Genomic DNA, 26494 nt, shown 5'->3' on the forward strand with positions numbered 1-26494 from the left:
CTGGAACAAATAATATAAAACAAGAGTCGCGCTAAATGTGCAGAACTGTGAACTCATATAGAGAACTAAAGTCCATAAACAATGCGTAACACCAAAGGCTAAGACAGAGGGATAAGACCATCAATACAGTTTCAAAGAGATAACAAGTAGATGAAATGAAGTTCATATGGTCGTCCACCCAGGTGTATGTATATAAACACAGACAATCAGTGAAACCTCCACCACATGAAGCCTCTTACCAGAGAAAGGAAGGGTTAAAGCAGTAAGTAGTTATGGGACTACTACCACCCATATCCTGCAAAGCAGCTCCTAGAAAGTCCACCCGAACTTGTTCAAAAGAAGCGAACCATCTGGGATGAATTCCAAATCCACTGGAATGGGCTGGATCCACTTTTAGCAAAGTATGCATATAATACAAAACGGAAACAAGCCCATAGCGTGATAACGTTTAAAACATTTAATGAAAGATAAAAGACATGCACTCATCCTGAGGTGAACATAATACAGCAAAAGTGTAAATAGATGACACCAAGGCACAGGGCGGGCAACTCCGGTATTCGGGCGTGATAAGGAGTGTAGACTCAGCACCTCCCAAAAAGCCTAGAGGACCCTTGCCAGTGAGAAGAGCCAAGCCATCCATAAACCAGGGAGTCAGCACCCAGAAGAGTCAAGGAGTAACCACCCCAGTGTCCCCAAGCTCTATTCCGGCATGCAGGAATGAGGGCGTGCTGTGCTGGCAGTGTCACTCCCGGGGTCATATCCAGACCCACTGTCCCCTGCAGGAGGAACCCATGGAGTGTGGCGCTCTACGAAGGATGTCATTTTATGCCCAGATGGTCTGTGCTGCCCACCTGGACCTAACTGGGAAGCGGTTTGAATGTGACATCTGGGTGAACCAGCTTCATGCCCGAGCGCTGTTGGACTCCGGAAGTATGGTAACACTTGTGGGTAACCGGGTAGCTGGGGGAGTGAGTCCAGGAGCAAGAACCCTGAAGGTGGTATCTATACATGGGGACACCAAGGAATACCCACTGGTGTCAGTGACAATCACCACGGCCTGTGGCACAATTGTTGAGGAGGTTGGGGTGGTACCTGACCTCATTTATGATGTTATCATAGGGAGGGACTGCCCTTTTGTTTGTTGACGTTTGGGACTATGTGAGCCAAGGACTACCAGAACAGCTGCACTGCTCTGTTCCCTTTAATGGGTTTGACACCCCTGATAGCATTGCATCTAGAGAAAATGGTTCCCCAGCTAAAGGGAACTTTGAGGGGGGGGGGACCCAATCTTATGCAGGTCATGGCTGGGGAGAACATAGAGGAAGCCTACCCTCTGCCGTTTATGTCAGAGGAGGATGAGAGAGAAAGCTCCTCTATTCTTGCCCATCCTGATCTTGAGGTGTCACGGGGTGCATTTTCTTCTGCCCAAAAGAGGGATCCCACACTGAAAAATGCCTGGGAACAGGTTACTGTAGTTAATGGGGTGTCCCAAGTACCAGAGGCTGAAAAAAGGTTTCTCCGCTTTGTGGTCATTGGTGAGCTGCTATACCGTGTTACCGAGGTTAGGGGAGAAGTGGTCGATCAGTTACTGGGTTCCCAGCCTTTCAGATGCACGGTGCTTGACCTAGCTCACAATGACGCGTTGGGGGGGGGGGCACCTGGGGACTGATAAGACCAAGACACGAATAACGGACCGGTTCTACTGGCCAGGAGTGACAGCAGAGGTGAGACGTTATTGCAGTTCATGTCCCACCTGCCAGCTGACTGCACCAATGCCCCACTTAAGGAACCCGTTGGTGCCATTGCCCATTATCAAAATACCATTTGAGCGCATTGCGATTGAATTGGTGGGCCTTTTGGTGAAATTGGCTCGGGGCCACCAATACATCCTCGTGGTACTCAATTATGCCACCAGGTATCCAGAGGCAGTTGCCCTAAGGTAGACTACTTCAAAAGCAATTGCCAGGGAATTGTTTAATATGTTCTCTAGGACAGAATTCCAAAAGGAAATCTTGACAGACCAGGGCAACCCATTCATGTCTCGGGTGATGGCAGATCTGTGCAAGTTGTTCCAAATCAAACAGCTGCGCACTTCTGTCTATCATCCACAGACAGATGGACTGGTAGAACGGTTAAACTCTATAGTCAATGCTTAAAAGGGCTGTGCAACAAGATGGTAAAGACTGGGACTGTCTACTCCCAGCATTGATGTTTGCAATTAGGGAAGTGCCTCAAGCGCCCACAGGTTTTTCCCCGTTTGAATTGGTGTACGGGCGAAGGCCAAGGGGACTGCTTGACTTAGTGAAGGAAACGTGGGAAAGTGAGTCCTCTCCTTATAAGACAGTTGTAGAACATTTAACTCAGATGAGAGAGAGGATTGCTAAGGTGATGCCTCTGGTCAAGGAGCACATGCAAAAAGCGCAGGAAGCACAAAGAAGGGTGTACAACCGGTCTGCCAAACTTAGACAGTTCCAGATTGGGGATCGGGTGTCTGTGCTTATACCTACGGTGGAAAGTAAGTTCCTGGCCAGGTGACAGGGGCCCTTTGAGGTGGTAGAAAAGGTTGGGGAGGTTAATTATAAGATACACCAACCTGGCAAAAGGAAGCCCTATCAGATATACCATGTAAATCTCCTAAAGCCTTGGAAGGACCGTGACCAGGAAGTTGCCCTGGCTGAGGTTAGTCCTATGCCCCTGGTAGGGGAGAACTCGACCCCAGTTTCCACCTCCCTAACCAAGCCGCAAACGCAGCAGGCGAAGGAGTTCTTACAGAGGAATAGGGAGAAGTTCTCAGGACTGCCAGGTCTTACCACAGTTATTAAACATGCTATTGTCACGGAACCTAATGTGAAGGTTTGAGTGAAACCCTATCGCATCCTCGAACTCGATATCATTAAGGGATCGCAGAGCGAGTGGTCGAGCCTGATTGTATTGGTACCGAAGCCCAATGGGACTCTGCGTTTTTGTAATGATTTCAGGAAACTGAAAGGTATCAAAGTTCGACGCATATCCGTTGCCCAGAGTGGATGAACTGATAGAAAGGTTGGGACCAGCCCGATATATCACTACCTTAGACCTCACCAAAGGCTACTGGCAAATACCTTTAACTTAGGAAGCCAGAGAAAAGACTGCCTTTTCTACCCCAGATGGCCATTTCCAGTATAAAAGAATGCCATTCGGCTTGCATTTCGCTCCAGCTACCTTCCAGAGAGCTATGGAAAGAACCTTACGCCCACATCAGAAATACACTTCAGTGTATTTAGATGACATTGTCATCTTTTCTACTGACTGGAAATCCCATCTTCCCCGAGTGCAGGCAGTCTTAGACTCTCTAAAGAAAGAAGGATTTACTGTGAACCCGGAAAAGTGTGCCTTTGCTATGGAGGAAACCAAGTACTTGGGGTACATTGTAGGTAGAGGACTGGTGAAGCCACAGATGAACAAAGTAGAGGCTATCCAGGCCTGGCCCCGCCCAGTCAGGAAGAAACAGGTGCAAGACTTTTTGGGTATCGTGGGGTACTACCGCAGGTTGGTCCCCAACTTTGCCTCTATGGCTGTACCTCTCACAGACCTGACAAAGGGTAAAATGTCAGTCATGGTGAAATGGAATGACAAGGCTAAAAGGCTTTCCAGGAGCTTAAAACAGCCTTGAGTCAGTATCCAGTGCTGGTCGCCCAGAAGCTGTGCAGGGATGCCGCGCCTGCACCGGAAGTGACGAGCAGGGCCGGTGCAGGGCATTCTGGGACTCCGACGTCACTGAAGAGGATGCAGAAGAGGATGCGCTGGCTTCAGCTGCCCACACCTGAGATGGCAGTGCTGGAGAAGAAATTTTCAATTTCAATTTTTAAGTATTTCTTCTTAAAGGTAAGTGCAACCTGGGACAGTTCAGAGGCTATCCATTGTGAAATGTACTAGCCCTGACTGTTCCGGGGGTATTTTTATCTAACTTTCACCCCCGAGGCCGGAACTCTTATAGACCCCAGATCCCTACATAAAGAGTACCGGTCACTGCCTATTGTTGTCACAAGGGATGTTTACATTCCTTGTGACGGCAATAAAAAAATCTAAAATGTTTTTCTTAAAGGAACAGTGTAAAAATTAAAAAATAAGTTAAAAAAAAAAATTAAAGCGCCCCATCCCTTAGTGGTCTCGCGCAGAAGCACACAAAACCACGAGTCGCGCCCCCAAATGTAAACAGAGTTCAAACCACACATGTGAGGTATTCCTGCAATTGTTAGACTGAGAGCAATAATTCTAGTACAAGACCTCCTCTGTAACTCTAAACAGGTAACTGGTAATTTTTTAAAAATTTCCGTTCATGGAGATTTTTAAGTACCATAGTTTGTCACCATTTTAAAGCATGACATGTTGGGTATCCATTTACTCTGCGTAACATTATCTTTCACATTATGCAAAGAAATTGGGCTAACTTTACTGTTTTGTTTTTTAATTCATGAAAATGTATTTTGTTCCAAAAATTGTATTTAAAAGACTGCTGCGCAAATACAGTATGACATAAAAAATTGCAGTGATTGCCATTGACTACCATTTTAATCTCTAGGGTCTCTGCTAAAAAAAAAAATATATATATATATATATATATATATATACACATATATATATATGTGTGTGTGTGTGTGTAAAATGTTAGGGGGTTCTAAGTAATTTTCTTGCAAAAAATACTGATTTTAACTCATAAGCAACAAGTGTCAGACTAAGGGGTTAAAGTGATATGAAAGGCTTGACGTTTAAAAAAAAAAACCTAACATGTTATATTTACCTGCTCTGTGCAGTTGGATTATGCACAGAGCATCCCAAAACCTCCTCTTCTTGGTTCCCCCGCTGGTGCTCCTGGCCCCTCCCTCCTGCTGAGTGCCTCCATTCACAAAGAGCTGTGGTTCGGCCCTGCTCCCTCTCTCTCTCCTCTTTGGCTGTCATTGACAGCCAATGGCACCAATGGCTCCCGCTGCTGCCTCAGCCAATGAGGAGTGAGAATCCCCATAGAGCCAAGGCTTTCGTACACATCGATAGGTCGCGATGGGGCTCAGGTAAGTATTAGGTAGGGCTCGGGGGGTTGCTGCACACAGAAGGTTTTTTTATCCTAATGCATCAAATGCATTAAGGTAAAAAAAAAACCTTCTGCCTTTAGAACCACTTTAAGGTCATACCTGGAGCTCAGATTTACAGTGCTTTTCGAAAGTATTCGGCCCCCTTGAACTTTGCGACCTTTTGCCACATTTCAGGCTTCAAACATAAAGATATAAGACTGTAATTTTTTGTGAAGAATCAACAACAAGTGGGACACAATCATGAAGTGGAACGAAATTTATTGGATATTTCAAACTTTTTTAACAAATAAAAAGCTGAAAAATTGGGCGTGCAAAATTATTCAGCCCCCTTAAATTAATACTTTGTAGCGCCACCTTTTGCTGCGATTACAGCTGTAAGTCACTTGGGGTATGTCTCTATCAGTTTTGCACATCGAGAGATTGAAATTTTTGCCCATTCCTCCTTGCAAAACAGCTCGAGCTCAGTGAGGTTGGATGGAGAGCGTTTGTGAACAGCAGTTTTCAGTTCTTTCCACAGATTCTCGATTGGATTCAGGTCTGGACTTTGACTTGGCCATTCTAACACCTGGATATGTTTATTTGTGAACCATTCCATTGTAGATTTTGCTTTATGTTTTGGATCATTGTCTTGTTGGAAGACAAATCTCCGTCCCAGTCTCAGGTCTTATGCAGATTCCATCAGGTTTTCTTCCAGAATGGTCCTGTATTTGGCTTCATCCATCTTCCCATCAATTTTAACCATCTTCCCTGTCCCTGCTGAAGAAAAGCAGGCCCAAACCATGATGCTGCCACCACCATGTTTGACAGTGGGGATGGTGTGTTCAGGGTGATGAGCTGTGTTGCTTTTACGCCAAACATAACGTTTTGCATTGTTGCCAAAAAGTTTGATTTTGGTTTCATCTGACCAGAGCACCTTCTTCCACATGTTTGGTGTGTCTCCCAGGTGGCTTGTGGCAAACTTTAAACAACACTTTTTATGGATATCTTTAAGAAATGGCTTTCTTCTTGCCACTCTTCCATAAAGGCCAGATTTGTGCAGTATACGACTGATTGTTGTCCTATGGACAGAGTCTCTCAACTCAGCTGTAGATCTCTGCAGTTCATCCAGAGTGATCATGGGTCTCTTGGCTGCATCTCTGATCAGTCTTCTCCTTGTATGAGCTGAAAGTTTAGAGCAGGGGTGTCAAACTCAATTTAGTCGAGGGCCACATCAGCATTATGATTGCCCTCAAAAGGACCAGTTGTATCTGTAAGACTAGATGTCAAGAGCATCCCCTACCCTTACATAAGACGTCAAGAGCCTCTCCACCATCAAAAGCTGAGTCCCCCACCCTCCCTTACATCACAGTGCATCTTCCTTACCTTGTGGTGCTGCTGGGAAGAAGCTGGAGGCATTGCTGGAAAGTATAAGGTTTGGAGGAAGACTGGAGCTTTCCTGCAGCTATAGGAGAGGTGCGAGGGCCACATAAAATGGCCTGGAGGGCCGTATTGGGCCCGCCGGCCTTGTGTTTGACACCTGTGGTTTAGAGGGACGGCCAGGTCTTTGTAGATTTGCAGTGGTCTGATACCCCTTCCATTTCAATATTATCGCTTGCACAGTGCTCCTTGGGATGTTTAAAGCTTGGGAAATCTTTTTGTATCCAAATCCGGCTTTAAACTTCTCCACAACAGTATCTCGGACCTGCCTGGTGTGTTCCTTGTTCTTCATGATGCTCTCTGCGCTTTAAACGGACCTCTGAGACTATCACAGTGCAGGTGCATTTATACGGAGACTTGACATTTATACGGAGACTTGATTACACACAGGTGGATTCTATTTATCATCATTAGTCATTTAGTTCAACATTGGATCATTCAGAGATCCTCACTGAACTTCTGGAGAGAGTTTGCTGCACTGAAAGTAAAGGGGCTGAATAATTTTGCATGCCCAATTTTTCAGTTTTTTTATTTGAAATATCCAATAAATTTCATTCCACTTCATGATTGTGTCCCACTTGTTTTTGATTCTTCACAAAAAATTACAGTTTTATATCTTTATGTTTGAAGTCTGAAATGTGGCAAAAGGTCGCAAAGTTCAAGGGAGCCGAATACTTTTGCAGGGCACAGTGTCACACAGGTCCAGGCAGAGGCACCCAACAGGAGAGAGGGTCCTGCCCCAGGCTTAGTGCCAGAAAAGTGGGAATGTAGCTGGAGCTACAGCCTCTCCCGGGTTTGCATTACCTTCAGCTGCCTTGTGTGCTGAGACGGATCAAGAAGCCAAGCTGACATCCCAGCACTGCACGTAGTCCCTGTGCACACCTGTGCGATTTATCACACACAAGTCATCAGAAGAGAAATCCAATTATTATCTATGGGGCCACACCTAGGTGTGGTGCTGCAGTGTGGCTTGAAAAGGTGTCTGTGGCTTTTTCTGGTGTGACATGTAAAAAAGCATGAAAAATACTATAACCACACATAAAAAATGCAGACACACAAGTGTTAACATAGCCTTGGGAATCATTCACATTATCTTTATTGAGCTGCATTGATCTGCTTAGGTCAACACAGGCTCAATGCAAGGGCACATCATAGAAAACAATTGTTCACACCATAACGCTGCCTTGAGCTGGGTTGAGGTAGGTTGAGGTGAATTGTAATAACATTTTCTAAACATCAACAAAAGTTAAAAAGGGGAACAAAAAAAAGATAAACAGTGTGATGTGTTCTAACAATGCATCACAAAAAAAAGATAAACAGTGTGATGTGTTCTAACAATGCATCACAAAAAAAATATAAACAGTGTGATGTGTTCTAACGATGCATCACAATATCCCTGCATACCGAACACATTGAGCACATGGTTTAGCATGTGGGTTGGTGTGAAAGAGGCCCTGGAAAGCAAGGTTATCCCACTGTATTCAGTAGGCTCTGGTGTCAGTGTGACAGCTGCCTGCTCTATACAATATGTAGGGTGACAGCAGAGCACAGTGGACCAGATGTCAAAGCAACAGCAAAGCAACAGCAGAGCATAGCGGACAAGATGTCAAATTGACAGCAGAGCACAACAGACCAGATGTTAAAGTGACAGCAGAGCACAACAACCAGATGTCTAAGTGAGAACAGAGCACAGCCAACCCAATGTCAAAGTGACAGCAGAGCACAACAATCAGATGTCAAAGTGACAGCAGAGTACAGCAGACCAGATGTTAAAGTGACAGCAGAGCACAACAACCAGATGTCTAAGTGAGAACAGAGCACAGCAGACCAGATGTCAAAGTGACAGCAGAGCACAATAGAACAGATGTCAAAGTGACAGCAGAGCACAACAGACCAGATGTTAAAGTGACAGCAGAGCACAACAACCAGATGTCTAAGTGAGAACAGAGCACAGCAGACCAGATGTCAAAGTGACAGCAGAGCACAGCAGACCAGATGTCAAAGTGACAGCAGAGCACAATAGACCAGATGTCAAAGTGACAGCAGAGCACAATAGACCAGATGTCCAAGTGATAGAAAGTATCAAAGTATAGAAGACCAAATGTCAAAGTGACAGAGAAGCACAGGGGACCAGATGTCAAAGTGACAGCAGAGTACGGAAGACCAGATGTCAAAGTGACAGCAGAGTACGGAAGACCAGATGTCAAAGTGACAGCAGAGTACAGAAGACCAGATGTCAAAGTGAGATCAGCAGACCAGATGTCAAAGTTATGACAGAGCACAGCCATCCGAATGTCTAAGTGGCACCAGAGCACAGCAGACCAAATGTCAAAGTGAAAGAAAGGCACAATAATCAGATGCCGATTTGACAGCAGAGCACAGCAACCAAATGTTAAAGTGACAGCAGAGTACAGTAGAACAAAAGTCAAAGTGACAGCGGTGCACAGATGATTAGCTTAATTATTGTACACATTTATTAGTATTATTTATTTTATCACTAGAGTGGTTTTGCACTGAGAATACACAGGAATAGTTTTTTTCACCTCATCAGTAGTGAGTAGAAAGTAGCACCGATTTTTTTCTATTTTCTTTTTTACATGGTATGTGGTGACACTAGAAAATTGGCAGCTCTTTCCTTGATTTATTTACACACATTTGATCACAATTCTTATACTTCATTGGTAGCGCATTGGTCTCCCCTTTTATCTTTTTTTAGCCTAATTATTTAGCACAATTGCAGCCTTCATAACGTAATCTTCGGTTTAGTAGCCACAATGGTCCCAAATGCAGAGCAGAAAGGCCCAGGAAGATGTCTTTGTAAAATATAAGTCACAAGTTTTTCTATATTTCTAGTGCTCCAAACAGGCAGCTGTGGCTGTCTTAGGACTGTTGAGCACAGAACGTTTGAGGTGCAAATATGCTGCTGCATAAAAATCCCGGCAAGTTTCTATGTCTGGGGAGCTGATGGTGACGTGTACAGCTGGCCAAAGAACTAGATGACTGGGCGCACTTGTGAATGGATATATGCTGATGCTTTCTTGCATATGAACATATGATGTATTCCAGAGGCGTAACTAGAACCTTCAGGGCCCCGGTGCATGAAATCTACTTTACTCTATAAAACTGTAAACATTTATGTTTCTGATTTCAGTTTACTGTAAATTTGGCAGTAGCAGTGGTGAGGATAGGGATGACATCGGTGGTGGTGGTGGCATAGGGATGACATGAGCGGCAGTGGTGGTGGAATAGGGATGACATGAGTGACAGTGGTGGTGAGATAGGGATGACATCAGTGGCAGTGGTGGGATAGGGATTACATCAGTGGCAGTGATGATGGGAGGATAGGGAGGACATTAGTGGCAGTGATGGTAGTGGGATAGGGATGACATCAGTGGTGGTGGTGGTGGGATAGGAATGACATCAGTGGCAGAGGTGGGATAAGGATGACATCAGTGGCAGAAGTGGGATAGGGATGACATCATTGGCAGAGGTAGTATAGGGATGACATCAGTGGCAGAGGTGGGAAAGGGATGACATTGGTGGTAGAGGTGGGAAAGGGATGACGTCAGTGGCAGTGGTAGAATATTGATGACATGCCACTGCCACTGATGTCATCCCTATTCCCCATTGCCACTGCCTAATGGTGAAGGGGGGATGGGATCAGTCAGAAGCAGCGGTGGTGGGGGGGGGGGGTTCAGTCAGAGGCAGTGGTGGTGGTGGGGTTAAGTCAGAGGCAGTGGTGGTCGTGATGGGGGGTCAATCAGAGGAAGCAGTGGTGGTGATGGGGGGGGGGGTTTAGTCAGAGACAGCAGTGATGGGGGTGGGGAGGTTCAGTCAGAGGTAGTGGTGGTGATGGGGGAGGGTCATTCAGAGGAAGCGGTGGTGGTGGTGGTGGTAGTGATGGGGGGGGGGTCAGTCAGAGGAAGCAGTGTTGATGAGTGGCGGGTTTAGTCACAGGTAGCAGTGATGGGAAGGTTAATTTAGAGTAAGCGGTGGAGGTGAGGGGGGGGTCAGTCAGAGGAAGCAGTAGTGGTGATAGGGGGTGGCAGTCAGAGGAAGCAGTGGTGGTGATGGGGGGGGTCAGTCAGAGGAAGCAGTGATGGTGATAGGGGAACTCAGTCAGAGGAAGCAGTGGTGGTGATGGAGGGGGGTCAGCCAGAGGAAGCAGTGGCGGTGATGGGGAGATTCAGTCTGAGAAAGCAGTGGTGGTGGGGGGGAAGGTCAGTCAGAAGGAGCAGTGGTAGTGTTGGGGGGGTTTAGTCACAGGCAGCAGTGATGGGGGTGAGGAGGTTCAGTCAGAGGCAGTGGTGGTGAAGAGGGGGTTCAGTCTCAGGCAGAGAAGGTGGATGGAGGTAGAGGGGTTCAATCAGAGGTAGCAGTGGTTGTGATGGGCGAGTTCAATCACAGGCAGAGGTGATGGGGGTGGTGGGGTTCAATCAGAGGAAGCAGTGGTGGTGATGGGAGTGTTGGGGTTCAATCAGAGGAAGCAGTGGTGGTGATGGGGGGGGGTCAATCAGAGGAAGCAGTGGTGGTGATTAGGGGGTCTATCAAAGGAAGCAGTGGTGGTGATGGGGGGGAGGGGAGCAATCCGAGGAAGCAGTGGTGGTGATAGGGGGGGGTCAATCAGAGGAAGCAGTGGTGGTGATGGGGGGGGTCAATCAGAAGAAGCAGTGGTGGTGATAGGGAAGCAATCAGGAAAAGCAGTAGTGGTGACGGGGGGGTCAGTCAGAGGAAGCAGTGGCGGTGATGGGGGAGGGTCAATCAGAGGAAGCAGTGGGGGGTTCAGTTGCAGGCAGCGGTGATATGGGTGGTGGAATCAGTGCCACTGGCACTTACTTGGTGTCAATCGTGCCTTCAATGATGCTTCTCCTCCTTCACGCTATTGGCTGTCAGCGGGTCAGCTAACTTTCTCCTCCAGTACCTGCCTCCTAGCCAGGACCTCTGTCTGCAGCAATGGGTGAAGCCAGGTAGGCAGTCTGCTCTGTGAGTATGGCAGTGAGTGCTCTGCTGACTCCCATCAATGTCTTTAACAACAGCAGGCCCTCACACAGTGGACTAATCGGCTGGCGGCGGCCCCCCTCACACAGTGGAATCAGCCACTGTGAGTCCCCCTCCTTGCTCAGTGGAATAAGCGGCCGGCGGCACCTCCCCCCTCGCATAGTGGAATAAGCGGCTAGCGGCAGCCCCCCCCACAGTGGAATAGGCAGCGGACAGGGGCAGGTGCACCCCCCCACAGTGGCAGAACTCCAGGGCCCCATCACAAGTGCAACCGTTGCAACCCTGGTATTTCCGCCACTAATGTATTCCCTGAGCGCAAAACGTCTACCTTCGGGGAATCTGTCATACACACTTAAACTCTGATGCACAAAAGCTTCGCCATTTACCCAACTACAGCCATTCACTTCTACTGTACTGTACATGTTGCCTGACACTCCCCGGACAAAAAAAAAGCAAATTTTTATCTCAAACCCTCCATGTGTATGAGGTCTTACAAATAAGCTGCACCTTTTATTTTGGCCATGTGACTGAATTTTTCAATTCTTCTTGGACACAGCTAAAAATAACTGTCACTTTTTGTGAAATAGGTATTCTTATCCAGTGTCTTAACGCTGTGAATTGGGCCTTTTGGCTGCCCTCAGTCAGACTATCCTTTTCTAGAGAGGGTCTAGGTTATTAAGTCTCCATATTGGCTGTTGTAAGTATACTGGCCAAGGTTAAAGGGTGCACTGGGCACTAAGGTTGGCACCAAAATCTGCCCATCCTAGTCAAATGCTGGAAATTTGCCTCTATCTCATCAACTGGTGAAACGTAATCTCACCCCTATTGCCTTTTTTCACACATTTGCATAATAGAGTATTTCATACTAAAGGTTGGTTTTCATTCCAGTCAGTCTGGCTCCATAACACAATGCAATATACTCAAATTGAGGAACTCAATATGCATCACCTGTCATAAAGTTCAATTGTATTAGTAGTTCATGCTTAAAAATGGAAAATTGTCTTAAATACTTACAGTAATTTTCCTTTCCTGACACCAATCCATGGCAGCATACATGTGATATACACTATATTACCAAAAGTATTGGGACATAGAAACATAGAAACATAGAATGTGTCGGCAGATAAGAACCATTTGGCCCATCTAGTCTGCCCAATATATCTGAATCCTATGAATAGTCCTTGGCCCTATCTTATATGAAGGATAGCCTTATGCCTATCCCATGCATGCTTAAACTCCTTCACTGTATTTGCAGCTACCACTTCTGCAGGAAGGTTATTCCATGCATCCACTACTCTCTCAGTAAAGTAATACTTCCTCATATTACTTTTAAACCTTTGCCCCTCTAATTTAAAACGGTGTCCTCTTGTGGTAGTATTTCTTCTTTTAAATATGCTCTCCTCCTTTACCGAGTTGATTCCCTTTATGTATTTAAAGGTTTCTATCATATCCCCTCTGTCTCTTCTTTCTTCCAAGCTATACATGTTAAGGTCCTTTAACCTTTCCTGGTAAGTTTTTTCCTGTAATCCATGTACTAGTTTAGTAGCTCTTCTCTGAACTCTCTCTAGAGTATCTATATCCTTCTGGAGATATGGCCTCCAGTACTGCGCACAATACTCCAAGTGAGGTCTCACCAGTGTTCTGTACAGCGGCATAAGCACTTCCCTCTTTCTACTGCTTATACCTCTCCCTATACATCCAAGCATTCTGCTGGCATTTCGTGCTGCTCTATTACATTGTCCTCCCACCTTTAAGTCTTCTGAAATAATTACTCCTAAATCCCTTTCCTCAGATACTGAGGTCAGGACTGTGTCAAATATTCTATATTCTGCCCTTGGGTTTTTACGCCCCAGGTGCATTATCTTGCACTTATCCACATTAAATTTCAGTTGCCAGAGTTCTGACCATTCTTCTAGTTTTCCTAAATCCTTTTCCATTTGGCATCTCCCTCCAGGAACATCAACCCTGTTACATATCTTTGTGTCATCAGCAAAAAGACAAACCTTACCATCGAGGCCTTTTGCAATATCACTTATGAAGATATTAAACAAAATTGGTCCCAGTACAGATCCCTGAGGTACCCCACTGGTAACATGACCTTGTTCTGAATGTTCTCCATTGACTACAACCCTCTGTTGTCTGTCACTCAGCCACTGCCTAATCCACTCAACAATATGGGAGTCCATGCTCAATGACTGTAGTTTATTGATAAGTCTTCTATGTGGGACAGTGTCAAAAGCCTTACTAAAATCTAGATATGCAATGTCTACTGCACCTCCACCGTCTATTATTTTAGTCACCCAGTCAAAAAAATCTATAAGATTTGTTTGACATGATCTCCCTGAAGTAAACCCATGTTGTTTTTCATCTTGCAATCCATGGGATTTAAGATGTTCCACAATTCTATCCTTTAATAGGGTTTCCATTAATTTGCCTACTATTGATGTCAGACTCACTGGTCAGGGACCCCTGCCTTTACACACACATGAGCTTTAATGGCATCCCAGTCTTAGTCCGTAGGGTTCAATATTGAGTTGGCCCACCCTTTGCAGCTATAACAGCTTCACCTCTTCTGGGAAGGCTGTCCACAAGGTTTAGGAGTGTCTATGGGAATGTCTGACCATTCTTCCAGAAGCAAATTTGTGAGGTCAGGCACTGATGTTGGATGAGAAGGCCTGGCTCGCAGTCTCCGCTCTAATTCATCCCAAAGGTGTTCTATCGGGTTGAGGTCAAGTCTCTGTGCAGGCCAGTTAAGTTACTCCACCCCAAACTCACTCATCCATGTTTTTATTGACCTTGTTTGTGCACTGATTCGCAGTCATGTTGGAACAGGAATGGGCCATCCCCAAACTGTTCCCACAAAGTTGGGAGCATGAAATTGTCCAAAATGTTTTGGTATGCTGACTCCTTTAAAGTTCACTTTATTGAAACTAAAGAGCCAAGTCCAACCCCTGAAAAACAACCCCACACCATAATCACTCCTCCACCAGGTCCATAAAGACATACATGAGCGAGTTTGGGGTGGTGGAACTTGACTGGCCCACACAGAGTCCTAACCTCAACCTGATAGAACATCTTTGGGATGAAATAGAGTGGAGACTTCGAGCCAGGCCTTCTCGTCCACATCAGTGCCCGACCTCACAAATGGTTCCCATAAACACACTCCTAAACCTTGTGGACAGCCTTCCCAGAAGAGTTGAAGCTGTTATAGCTACAAAGGGTGGACCAACTCAAAATTCAACCCTACGGACTAAGACTAGAATGCCATTAAAGTTCATGTGTGTGTATAGGCAGGCGTCCCAACACTTTTGGTAATATAGTGTAGCTTGGCCCCTATATCCACCCACAGGACCTTTTTAAATCTATAAAAGGAAAGCTAGAGAAACCTCCCTCATTCTCCATTAAAAATACCAAGATAAAAAAATGGAGGGTTCGTATGATGCCATGGATTGGTGTTAGGAAAGGAAAATTACATACAACAGGAAAAACCCTCAGGCTGGGACTTTTAAGGGCAATGGGTAGACAAAGTATAAATTTCAAAAAAGTATAAGAAAATATAGGAAAAGAGAAAAAAAGGAAAAATTCTCAAAAAATATATGAAGTTTATTGCATGAAACATATAAAAAGATCACATGAATCCAGAGAGAACCTCCGGATGGGTTAAAACAAGATGATGCGGTTACACAATGTCATACACAACACCTAACAAAAGAAAAGAGCATATTGTGAAAAACATAGATAGATAAGAAAGGAAAATTACGGTAAGTATTTGATACAGTTTTCTGGTTTCCTGACTCCAACACGGCAGCATACATGTGATAAATAACAAACTAAACAGGGAGGGCTAAAATGTATAATCTTTATTACAATGGACATGGAAGCCTGGACCATCAATCTGTCGAAGTCCATTGACGTATAAGCCCCTGGATCTTCCCTGTAGTGCCTAAGGCAGGTGCACTGCAGCAACCAGCCTGCTGCTTTGCAGATGTCTCCAAAGACATTTTGCATGCTCTGCTCGAACTTAAAGACGTAAAAATGAACCTAGCTGAATGAGCCTCTATCACTTCTGGAGGCTCTTGCCTGGAGAATAGGGGAGGTTGCTCTAACTTTCTGTCCTGTAGGTGGATATAGAGGCGGAGCTATATCACATGTATGCTGCCATGTTGGCGTCAGGAAAGAAGAATATTCTTGTCCAGGTAAACTGTACATTTAGGACCCATTTGGACTGTTGCCGTCTAGTTTCATACTCCCTCTACTGTGGTATTACTGTGCATTTTATAAAGACAAGTCAATTTATTTTGAGTTGGCTGCCAACACACCACATCAATATTTAATGGACATGCGGTATTATTTACAACGCAGAAAACTGCAACGTACAGATTTTTCACATTCAGTTCATTGTACTGCAGTTATTCCGTTGAATGCAATTTAAAGTGTAATTTACCTTTTCACAAAAAATGAAAAGGTGAACTAACAATGAATTCCCTCCTAACCCCCCAATGCTGGACACTTCCTGTCCAGGCTAATTGTTGAGATTTCAACACTTTGACACTTTGAGTAACAATTACTCACTCATGCAACACTGTACCCAAATTAGATTTTTTTTTTGTAGACGGATGGAGCTTTCCTTTGGTGGCATTGAATTGGTATTTTTATTTTTGTTTATATTTTTTGCAATATAAACAAAACAAAAAACAGACAGTTTTGAAAAAACAAAAAACAAAAACACTTCTTTTTAGTTTCTGTTTTTTTTGCAAATAAATAATGTTTCTTCATAAATTTAGGCCACAATATATTCTGATAAATTTCTTTGGTAAAAATTAAATAAATCCATGTATATTTTTTAGTCTGCGTGAAAGTTATAGAGTCTACATACTATGGTATATATAGTATATTTCAAAATTTATCAATTCTGATGTACTGTGTGACTATCTCATTTCTTGAGGTCCTAAAATGCCAGAACAGTACAAATACCACTTTTTGGAAAGTAGACCAAAAGTAGTCCAAGGTATTCAGTAAGAGGCATAGTGAGTTTTTTGAAGTTGTAATTTGTTACAATTTTTGGAAAATGAAATTAAATACAATTTGTTTTTTTTTTTCACACAAAGTTGTAATTTTAACCAGTTTTTTTCTTACACACAGCATAGGCATACTTAGAAACACACCCCCAAACACAAACACATTCTGCTATGCCTCCTGATTGTTGGAATACCACATGTGTGAGATTATTTCACAGCCTAGATGTATAGAGGGACCAAAATCCAAAGAGCACCTTTGGGCGTTCAAGGAGCATAAACTATACATCTAATTTCCTGACTACCTATCACATTTTTTACGGGTCCTGGAGCACCAGGACAGTGGAAATTCCAAGGTATTTCCTGAAAGGCATAGTAAGACTTTTGAAAATGTAATTTTTCATCACAAGTTTATAGAAAATTTAGGAAAGAAAAAGAAAATCTATTTATTTTTCAAGATATTTCTATAAGCATACTTAGAATAATATCCCAAAACTACTACTCATCTCGAGTATGGTGATACCCCATATGTGGGGACTTTTTCACAGCCTAGCCATATACAGGCGATCCTCGAGTTTCAAACAACCCACTTACATACGACTCATACTTACAAACGGAGGGAGAAAACAGGAAGTGAGAGGAAATCTACCCCTATGAAGAGAAATTTACTACTGTAAGAGTTATCATGGGAGAGAGGTGTCTCCACTGAAGCTATATCCCCAATCCTAGTTTCCACGACAACGCAAAATTTTCAAAAAACAATTATTCTTCTGAATAGGGGCACAAACAGCAAAACAAACGTTATAAGGGTGTTAACCCTCCGCTTTGCTATAAAAAAAAACTAAAAATGATTTTTTGGTCTGGAGTTACACTTAAAAAATGTACCTGTTCCAACTTTCATACAAATTCAACTTAAGAACAAACCTACAGACCCTAACTTGTTTGTAACCCAGGGACTGCCTGTACATACCTCCCAACTTTTTGAGATGGGAATGAGGGACACCTATTAGCAAAAGTATGTAGGCATAGGACGTGCCCCCTGCCATGCCCCTTAAAGGAGAATTCTACAAAAAAAAAATATTAGTTAAACTTGCAAGTGTTTTTTTTTTTCAGCAGCAATTTAGAATTTGGATGAAAGGTTTAGCACTGGGAAACACTATTTAAAAGATAAATATTGCATTTTATATACAGCTATATAGATCAGACAAAAATAAGGGACAAATGAGGAGGAAAGAGGGACAGAGGAACTTTGTTCCAAGTCAGGCACAGTCTCTCAAAATCAGGGACAGTTGGAAGCTATGCATATAAAAGGGACCAAAATCCAAGGAGCACCTTCAGGTGTTCCAGGAGCATAAATTACACATCCAATTTCCTGACTCACATTTTTGGAGGCTCTGGAGCAACAGGACAGTGGAAACACCCACAAAATGACCACATTTTGGAGAGTAAATGTGATATCAATGCAACCAACTATTGTACACAATCCCCGCCACAGCCAACATTTGGCATAACTGGAGACTAACAGATGAAGAGGTTGCTGCATAAGAGTTTGAAAGGCTGCAGGCAGCGGGGCTGGACAGTGCACCTGTGCCTAAAAGCTGCAATGTTTTGCTCCGGAGACTAAATGCCCAGTGTGCACTGTGAATTCAGTTGTCAAATACGTTTTTATAAATTAGAATGGTTAAAATCAGGGAATAAAGTGACAAACCAATTGCTCCAACCCTTTATAGGGTATGGGATTGCTCATGTTTGTCTTTGTGGAGGTCAAAAGCAAATTTGAAATGGGTCAGCACAGAACAGCATTGTCACCAGATATTCAGGGACAGGCCTAGGATCACAAAGGGCCATTTCCAGAGCAATAAACCTTACTACTAAATGATCTCTGGTATGTAATTGATCTCTTTGTGACTACATTTACCTAATAACATGTATGTCATGAAGGGTTAGTATGGACACTTTTATACTTTTGGAAACCAGTGCAGTAAACAACAGAATCCCCATTTAAGCCAAGAAGATCTATGGTAGCTATGAGCAGCCAACTAATTGACCACTGGTCCCTTTCGTTAGACCTTCACATCTTGGATGTTGATATTAGTGCATTTAGATATACACTGATCAGCCATACCATTATGACCAACCACCATAACATGACCAACCATCTAATATTGAGTAGGTCCCCCATATGCCAACAAAACAGCCCTGACCCATCGAGGCATGCACTCCACTAGACCTCTAAAGGTACGGCGGGGTATCTGGAACCAAGCTGTCAGTAGCAGATCACTTGAGTCCTGTAAGTTGTGAGACGGGACCTCAATTGACAAGGCTTGTTTTTCCAGCACATCCCACAGATGCTCAATTGGATTCTGGAGAATTTAGGTGCCAAGTCAACACCACAAAAACAACTTCTTCCTTTGCTCTGTGGATCAGTTCTGATGGTCATGTGCCCATTGTAGACACTTTCGGCTGTGGACATGAGTCAACATGGGCACCCTGACCATTCTACAGCTCTGCAGCCCCATACACAAAAAAACTGCAATGCACCGTGTGTTCTGACACCGGCATTACCTTTTTCAGCAATTGGAGCTACAGTTGTTCTTTCCTTCAAAAACTGTGTATATATATATATATATATATATATATATATATATATAATAGCTTTTTTTTCAGAGAATAGGTGCAGGTACTCCTCTCTTCTGAGTCACCGCTTGTGTCCGCCACATATCCACCTCCAAGCACCGTCCCTTTGTTCCACCCCCTACCCACCTCCCAGTACCACCACTTTTAGAGACTATAGAAACAAATATAATTTTGTGGTGCTATTGTTGCTGGTCCCACCAGCAACAATAAATCCCCCCCAGCAATAATGGACCTCTCGCAACAACCCCCCCAGTAACAATAGACCCCCCCACAACATTCCCCCTAGTAACAATGGATCCACCGCAGCAACAAGAAACCCCCCCACCAGCAACAATAAATCCCCCCAGCAACAATAGACCCTCAGCAGCAGAAGATCTCCCATCAGCCAGCATCAATATACCCCCCAGCAGCCAGCAACAATTGACTCCTCCCCTCCACCAACAATAGCCTCCCCGTAACAATAGACTTCCCAACAACAATAAATCCCTCAGCAGCCAGCGTCAAAAAACCCTCCAGCACACCCTAGTACCCAATGCCATTACATACTGTACATTCAGTGCTGGAGGTGCAGAAACTGCGTTCCCCGGGTTTCCGCAAAAAAAAAGCTGAAAAAAGCTGTTGAAAAATCAGTATTGAAATGCTTCCATCCATCTACATACCAGGGGTTTGTCTCTTTTTGGTATCTACAGACAAATTCTCTATAGCATTTAATAAATACAATTCTCAATCACAAACACAACTCCAATAATGTTCGCCAAATGGTTCCTAATAGGGCAGGGCTGTTCTAATTCTTTCTACTGACCAGTGGAATGAGAGAAATTTCACCCTTCAGTCATGAATGAACTCAGCCTGGGGATTTTCATAGATCAGGCTAGTCTGGTACCATAATTATCACTGAAATGTCATTGAGAGCATGCCATAATTTATGAAGAGCTGCTACCACTGTGTTTGCCCTACCCTATTAGGTATGAAGCCACCACAAAGAGCTAGAAAACAAAAACTCCTTTGTACTTGTATATTAATCACAATCTTTAGAGTAAACTTGGGCTCAGATCATACACATTTACAAATCCTGAACAAGCAGTAAAAGCAAATTGCAACCTGTTGTCAGGAAGGTCATGCCAAGATGCAGAACCATCAAGACAAATATTTGCAGGTAGGTGCAGGTCAGCACATACAAAACTCTGGTTCGTCCACATCTTCAATATGCGGTCCAGTTTTGGTCACCAATTCTCAGGAAGGATCTGCTTGAACTGGACAGAGTCCAAAGAAGGGGAGCAAAGCTAATAAGGGGGCTGGAGGACCTCATTTAGGAGGAACAACTGTAGCAGGTTTTCCAGGCATGGGGCCTAAGGTGGGTCTGCCATTGTTACCGGTAACACTCCCAGCCCATTTGAGCTGTAACTCCAGGTGTGAGAACTGAGGCAATGACAATTCCACCATCTTTGGTTTGTGTGATTTATTATGCGTTGGGGATAGGAGAAGGGAATGAGTGGCATACTCCTCTGGCTCAACTAGGTACAATTTCGGGACTCTTCTAGAGAAAAATGCCTGTCAGCGCTGTCTTGATGCCAGCCGACGCTAGCCAATGCTTCCTGAAGCTTGGATATACTGTAACACTGAAAACTGTTCTGGAACCTCAACCTTAATCCAGAAGATCCAGGACTCTAGAACACTTTACTCCTGACACTGCTTTTCTCAAAAGTCACTGAATAGCTCCCCCCAGCCCTGCGCTGGCTTGAGGTAGCCCTTTGTAAATTCCTGTGCTGCTGCAATTCTCAACTGGTACACTCGAGACTGTACAATGACTCTTCAGGGCCCAAACTGCAGGTACCCCCTCTATACTTCAGGGTCCTCAACCTAGGCACCCCCTTTACAGCTAGCTGACTCCTGGATCCCAGAACCTTCTCCGGAGTGGTCCCCGCTGACACTAGGCAGACCCCCAGGGGCAATCCACAGTACTCACGACATTTGTAGGCTTGGACCCTCTCTCTTTCCGCTGGTTCTCGGGCACACCGGATCCCCTTCAGCTCAACTCAGCACCCTCTGGATTCTCAGGCAGCATCCCGAGACATCCACTTCCTCTGACAGGAGGAGAGACAGCCGTACTCTCCCTCCTTGGACTCTGCTTCCTGCCAAAGATGCTGAGTAATGCACTCCCCTCAAACTTATACCCACCCCCAGAATCCTCTCTGGCAGACTCTGCCTTCTGGGTTTATTACAAGCCTGAATGTGTTATTGATTGGGTTTCCTCCACTGCCCTATGAGAAGCCTCTCACAGAGGCAGTGGGGAAACTCCCCTCTCAGCAGACACACCTGAGAGCCATGACACCCTGACCAAAAAGAAATCATGGCCTTGCTGTAAAGCAAACAAGGCCAACTATGCATTTACCTAGCACCTACCTGTAGGGTGCTATATCCACCCACACCAAAATGAGTCACGTCCCTCTGACTCTGAGGCAGCTTCCTCCTGTCAAAATCTCTGCCAAAATCAGGAGTATCCCACTAACCTGGAAAGGGGGAAAGGGGAAAAAGGAATTTACAAATAAATTACGGTGGAAAAATAGAGCTTTACACTCTGCTGTACAAATTTTACAAACAGCTTAAGGTGCATGAGAACTTATGCACCCCCCACCAAACAAACTAATTTGGGGGAGAACAATAAAGAAAAATACAATGCAAATTTCCTGACTGACTATCTCTAAGATGGTCCTACCTGTAGAGAAATAAAGGAAGCAAAGTTAGTCAACTGCATACACATCGGAAAATGCAAGCCTAACTATCTTGACAGTTGAATGGAAAGACCCTTCTTTTCACTGCAAGGGCAACCTTTCCACTCCCTCCCTGACTACCTCTGCTAACCAGTATCTTGACTCGCCGGGGTCCACTGCTTGGCTGGAAGAGTCTGTCCCCTATCACTGGCTATCTATGCAGAGTCCTTTTGATAAAGCAAAGCACAGCACCCTCTAGCTGTCTTTCCAAGCACTTCTTTAGGAAACAGGGCAAGTCACAGTTCTGTATGACCAGCAGCCCTGCTGAGTCAGGGAAGTAGCATGGGGGTCCAGTGGGGCACCCCTCTTCAAAGTTCCTGGACACTTGAACTTTGTATCAACAACCTCTTCATTTGTCAAAGCTGTGGATGACGTCCCACACAGCTATTTGTAATCCACAGAGATCCTGGCCCGATGGCCCAAGGGATCTAACACAGCAAAACAACTTCCAGAAGACCCGGGCCCAATGGCATTTTAGATGGTAAGAAAAGCCATGTTACAGATGTAATCATATGTGGCTGAGGAGACTTCCTATGAAGCGGTGCTCGCTCGGGGGGCTGCGCTGGTCCCGGCTTGCGTTCCACCGCGACCGGAAGTGACATATTGTCAAGCGTAAAGCCGGAAATTGCGTCAACATGTTTCACCCTCCTCCAGGACGTTATCGCAGATGTATTTGGACAGATTTTAATGCTGCGATTGCTCGCCAGTTCAGCGCTGAACAGAATGAGGATCTGTCTCATCATACAGTGTCTCGCCGTTTATGAGAATTTGGACTGAAAGCCCACTCTGCAGTGACCAAACCTCTCATTAGCAGAAAGAATCAAAAAGCTAGACTAACCTTTGCTGAGGAGCATGTTGTGTGGACAGAGGAGAATTGGTCCAAAGTTCACTTTAGTGTCGAAAGCAAGTTTAATTTTTTTGGGTCCGATGGGCAACACTGTATTCGTCGTCAAACTAGGGAAAGACTGAACCCAAAGTGTGTAAAGAAGTCAGGAAAAGGTGGAGTCATAGCTGTTCTCTAATTTTGATCATTGTGTTTTCTAAAAATAAAGGTTTTTTGTGCCTTGGTTATTTTGAAAAACACTGTTTTATTAGCATGATATAGCCACAGCATAAATTCCATCAAATGTTAACCAATGAAGAAGATTACATTATTTCTGAAAAAATCAACTGTTCCTAAATTGTTCTCTAACTTATCCCCAGTGAATATGTTATATTATAGTCCTTTTTTCTCCTTCTTCATTGTGAACTACTAAAAGTTCTCCTTGATAGTGAGTATTCACCCTGTGGTGCGTTAATACAATGACTGTACAATTCACTGTGTTCACCCTCCACCGATGTGTTACCGCTCTCACCTTTTCAGTATGGCCCAAATACAATTGGATCAATGGCACTTTTTCCCCTTTAAGATGGGATCTCTAAATTCCTCTGGATTGCCTCCTTCATCTCCTCTGGAAATTGTGGATAGTCAATCCATTGCCATGCTCGGTCATGATACCGAATAGTTGCACATTTCACCCAAAAAATAGTGTTCACTGTATATTAAACTTTATTTTTTGCAAAAAATGTTTTAAATACCACTCACATAAATACATTGATATGGCATGTATTTTCCTTTAAGGCAGCCTATTGTACCTCTTCCAAAATGGGGGTCCAGACACGACAGCTTTTAAAGCAGGTAAAGTCTAAATCTTTAATGGAAAAGTCCTTGGAATAAAATAATTTTATTTATAAAGATGGACTCTAGAGTGCCAGAGATTCATTCTATGAGTTGCATCCGTGTTATCATCATTGCCTTTTTTTTACAATAAGAAAAAAAATTGCACTTGCATATTATATAGAAAATGTGAAAGTTAGGTTTACTGGTGTCATGGAATGCTGTACTCAAAAAAAAAAAAAAATGTCCTTTTTTTCCCATGAATAGAGCTTTCTTTTGGTGGTATTTGATCACCACTTGTTTTTTTATTTTTTGCGCTATAGACAAAAAAATATACCGACAATTTTGAAAATAAAAAACAATATTTTTTACTTTCTGCTATAAGAAACATATCCAATACAAAATGTAAAAAAATTGAATTTCTTAATAAATTTAGGCCAATATGTATTCTGCTACATATTTTTGGTAAAAAGTTTTTTTCAATAAGCATATATTGGTATTTTGATTGGTTTGCGCAAAAGGTATAGCACCTACAAACTATGGGATATACTGTATACTGGAATTTTTATTTATTTAATAAATAATTAATTAATTTATACTAGTAATGGCGGTTATCAGCGACAATCTGACACTTTTGACACTTTGTGGGAACTAGTGAAACGAATAAATCAGTGCTAAAAATATGCACTGTCACTGTACTAATGACACTGTCTGTGAAGCGGTTAAACATCTAGGGCGATCAAAGGGTTAAATGTGTGCCTAACCTGTGTTTGTGTACTTCATGTGCTGTTTTTACTAAGGATGTGATGTATTTTCTTTCCCTACTACAGGGAAAGAAAATCCATCACATCCCCGCTGTCAGGTCGGAGCTCTGCATTGTGTAAACATTCAGAGCTCTGTCCAGCCTCTCTGCTCGATGATCAGCGGGTGTCGGTGGACACCCATTTGATCGGCTTCTGCTGATCGGCTTCTGCTGTGACTAATGCACGCACCCCCTACCTGGAAGTGCAGAATCATGTACCGTATCTCACAAAAGTGAGTACACCCCTCATATTTTTGTAAATATTTCATTATATCTTTTCATATGACAACATTGAAGAAATGACACTTTGCTACAATGTAAAGTAGTGAGTGTACAGCTTGTATAACAGTGTAAATTTGTGTCCCCTCAAAATAACTCAACACACAGCCATTAATGTCTAAACCACTGGCAACAAAAGTGAGTACACCTCTAAGTGAAAATGACCAAATTAGGCCCAATTAGCCATTTTCCCTCCCCAGGGGCATATGACTCATTGGTGTTACAAGGTCTCAAATGTGAATGGGGAGCAGGTGCGTTAAATTTGGTGTTAACCCTCTCACTCTCTCATACTGGTCACTGGAGGTTCAACATGGCACCTCATGGTAAAGAACTCTCAGAGGATCTGAAAAAAAGAATTGTCGCTCTACATAAAGAGGACCTAGGCTATAGGAAGATTGCCAGGACCCTGAAACTGAGCTGCAGCACGGTGGCTAAGACCATACAGCAGTTTAACAGGACAGGTTCCACTTAGAACAGGCCTCGCCATGGTTGACCAAAGGAGTTGAGTGCACGTGCTTAGCATCATATCCAGAGGTTGTCTTTGGGAAATAGATGTATGAGTGCTGCTAGCATTGCTGCAGAGGTTGAAGGGGTGGGGGGTCAGCCTGTCAGTGCTCAGACCATACGCCGCACACTGCATCAAATTGGTCTGCATGGCTGTTGTCCCAGAAGGAAGCCTCTTCTAAAGATGATGCACAAGAAAGCCCGCAAACAGTTTGCTGAAGACAAGCAGACTAAGGACATGGGTTACTGGAACCATGTCCTGTGGTCAGATGAGACCAAGATAAACGTATTTGGTTCAGATGTTGTCAAGCTTGTGTGGCGGCAACCAGGTGAGGAGTACAAAGACAAGTGTGTCTTGCCTACAGTCAAGCATGGTGGTGAGAGTGTCATGGTCTGGGGCTGCATGAGTGCTGCCAGCACTGGGGAGTTACAGTTCATTGAGGGAACCATGAATGCCAACATGTACTGTGACATACTGAAGCAGAGCATGATCCTCTCCCTTTGGAGACTGGACCGCAGGGCAGTATTCCAACCTGACACTGACCCCAAACACACCTCCAAGACAACCATTGCCTTGTTAAAAAAGTTGAGGGTAAAGGTGATAGACTTGCCAAGCATGTCTCCAGACCTAAACCCTTTCAAGCATCTGAGGGGCAACCTCAAACAGGAGGAGAGCAAGGTTTCTAACATCCACCAGCTCCGTGATGTCACCAGGAAGAGGACTCCAGTGGCAACCTGTGAAGCTCTGGTGAACTCCATACCTAAGAGGGTTAAGGCAGTGCTGGCAAATAATGGTGGCCACACAAAATATTGACACTTTGGGCTCAATTTGGACATGTTCATTTAGGTGTACTCACTTTTGTTTCCAGCGGTTTTGACAATAATGGCTGTGTGTAGAGTTATTTTGAGGGGACCGCAAATTTACGCTGTTAAACAAGCTGTACACTCATTACTTTACATTGTAGCAAAGTGTCATTTCTTCAGTGTTGTCACATGAAAAGATATAAAAAAATATTTGCAAAAATGTGAGGGGCGTACTGTATATACTGTATAAGTATTTCTGCACAGAACGCCTGTCCTGTATCAGTAAATCTGCCATGAGTCGGTTGGGAAGTGGATAAAGGTATATAATATGCCTAGCACAATGATATAGTTTTTCCACGGCTGGGGAGTAGAGTTGAGCGGACACCTGGATGTCCGTGTTCGGCGGGTTTGGCCGATCTTTAAAAAAAAGTCAGTGTCTCGGACTTTTGCCGAACTTTTCCCGGACACCGAACCCCATTGAAGTCAATGGGGACCCGAACTTTCAGGCACTAAAATGGCTCTAAAACACCAATGGAAAGGGC

Source organism: Pelophylax lessonae (assembly GCF_965119305.1).
Source record: "Pelophylax lessonae genome assembly, chromosome: 4".
NCBI lineage: Eukaryota > Metazoa > Chordata > Amphibia > Anura > Ranidae > Pelophylax > Pelophylax lessonae.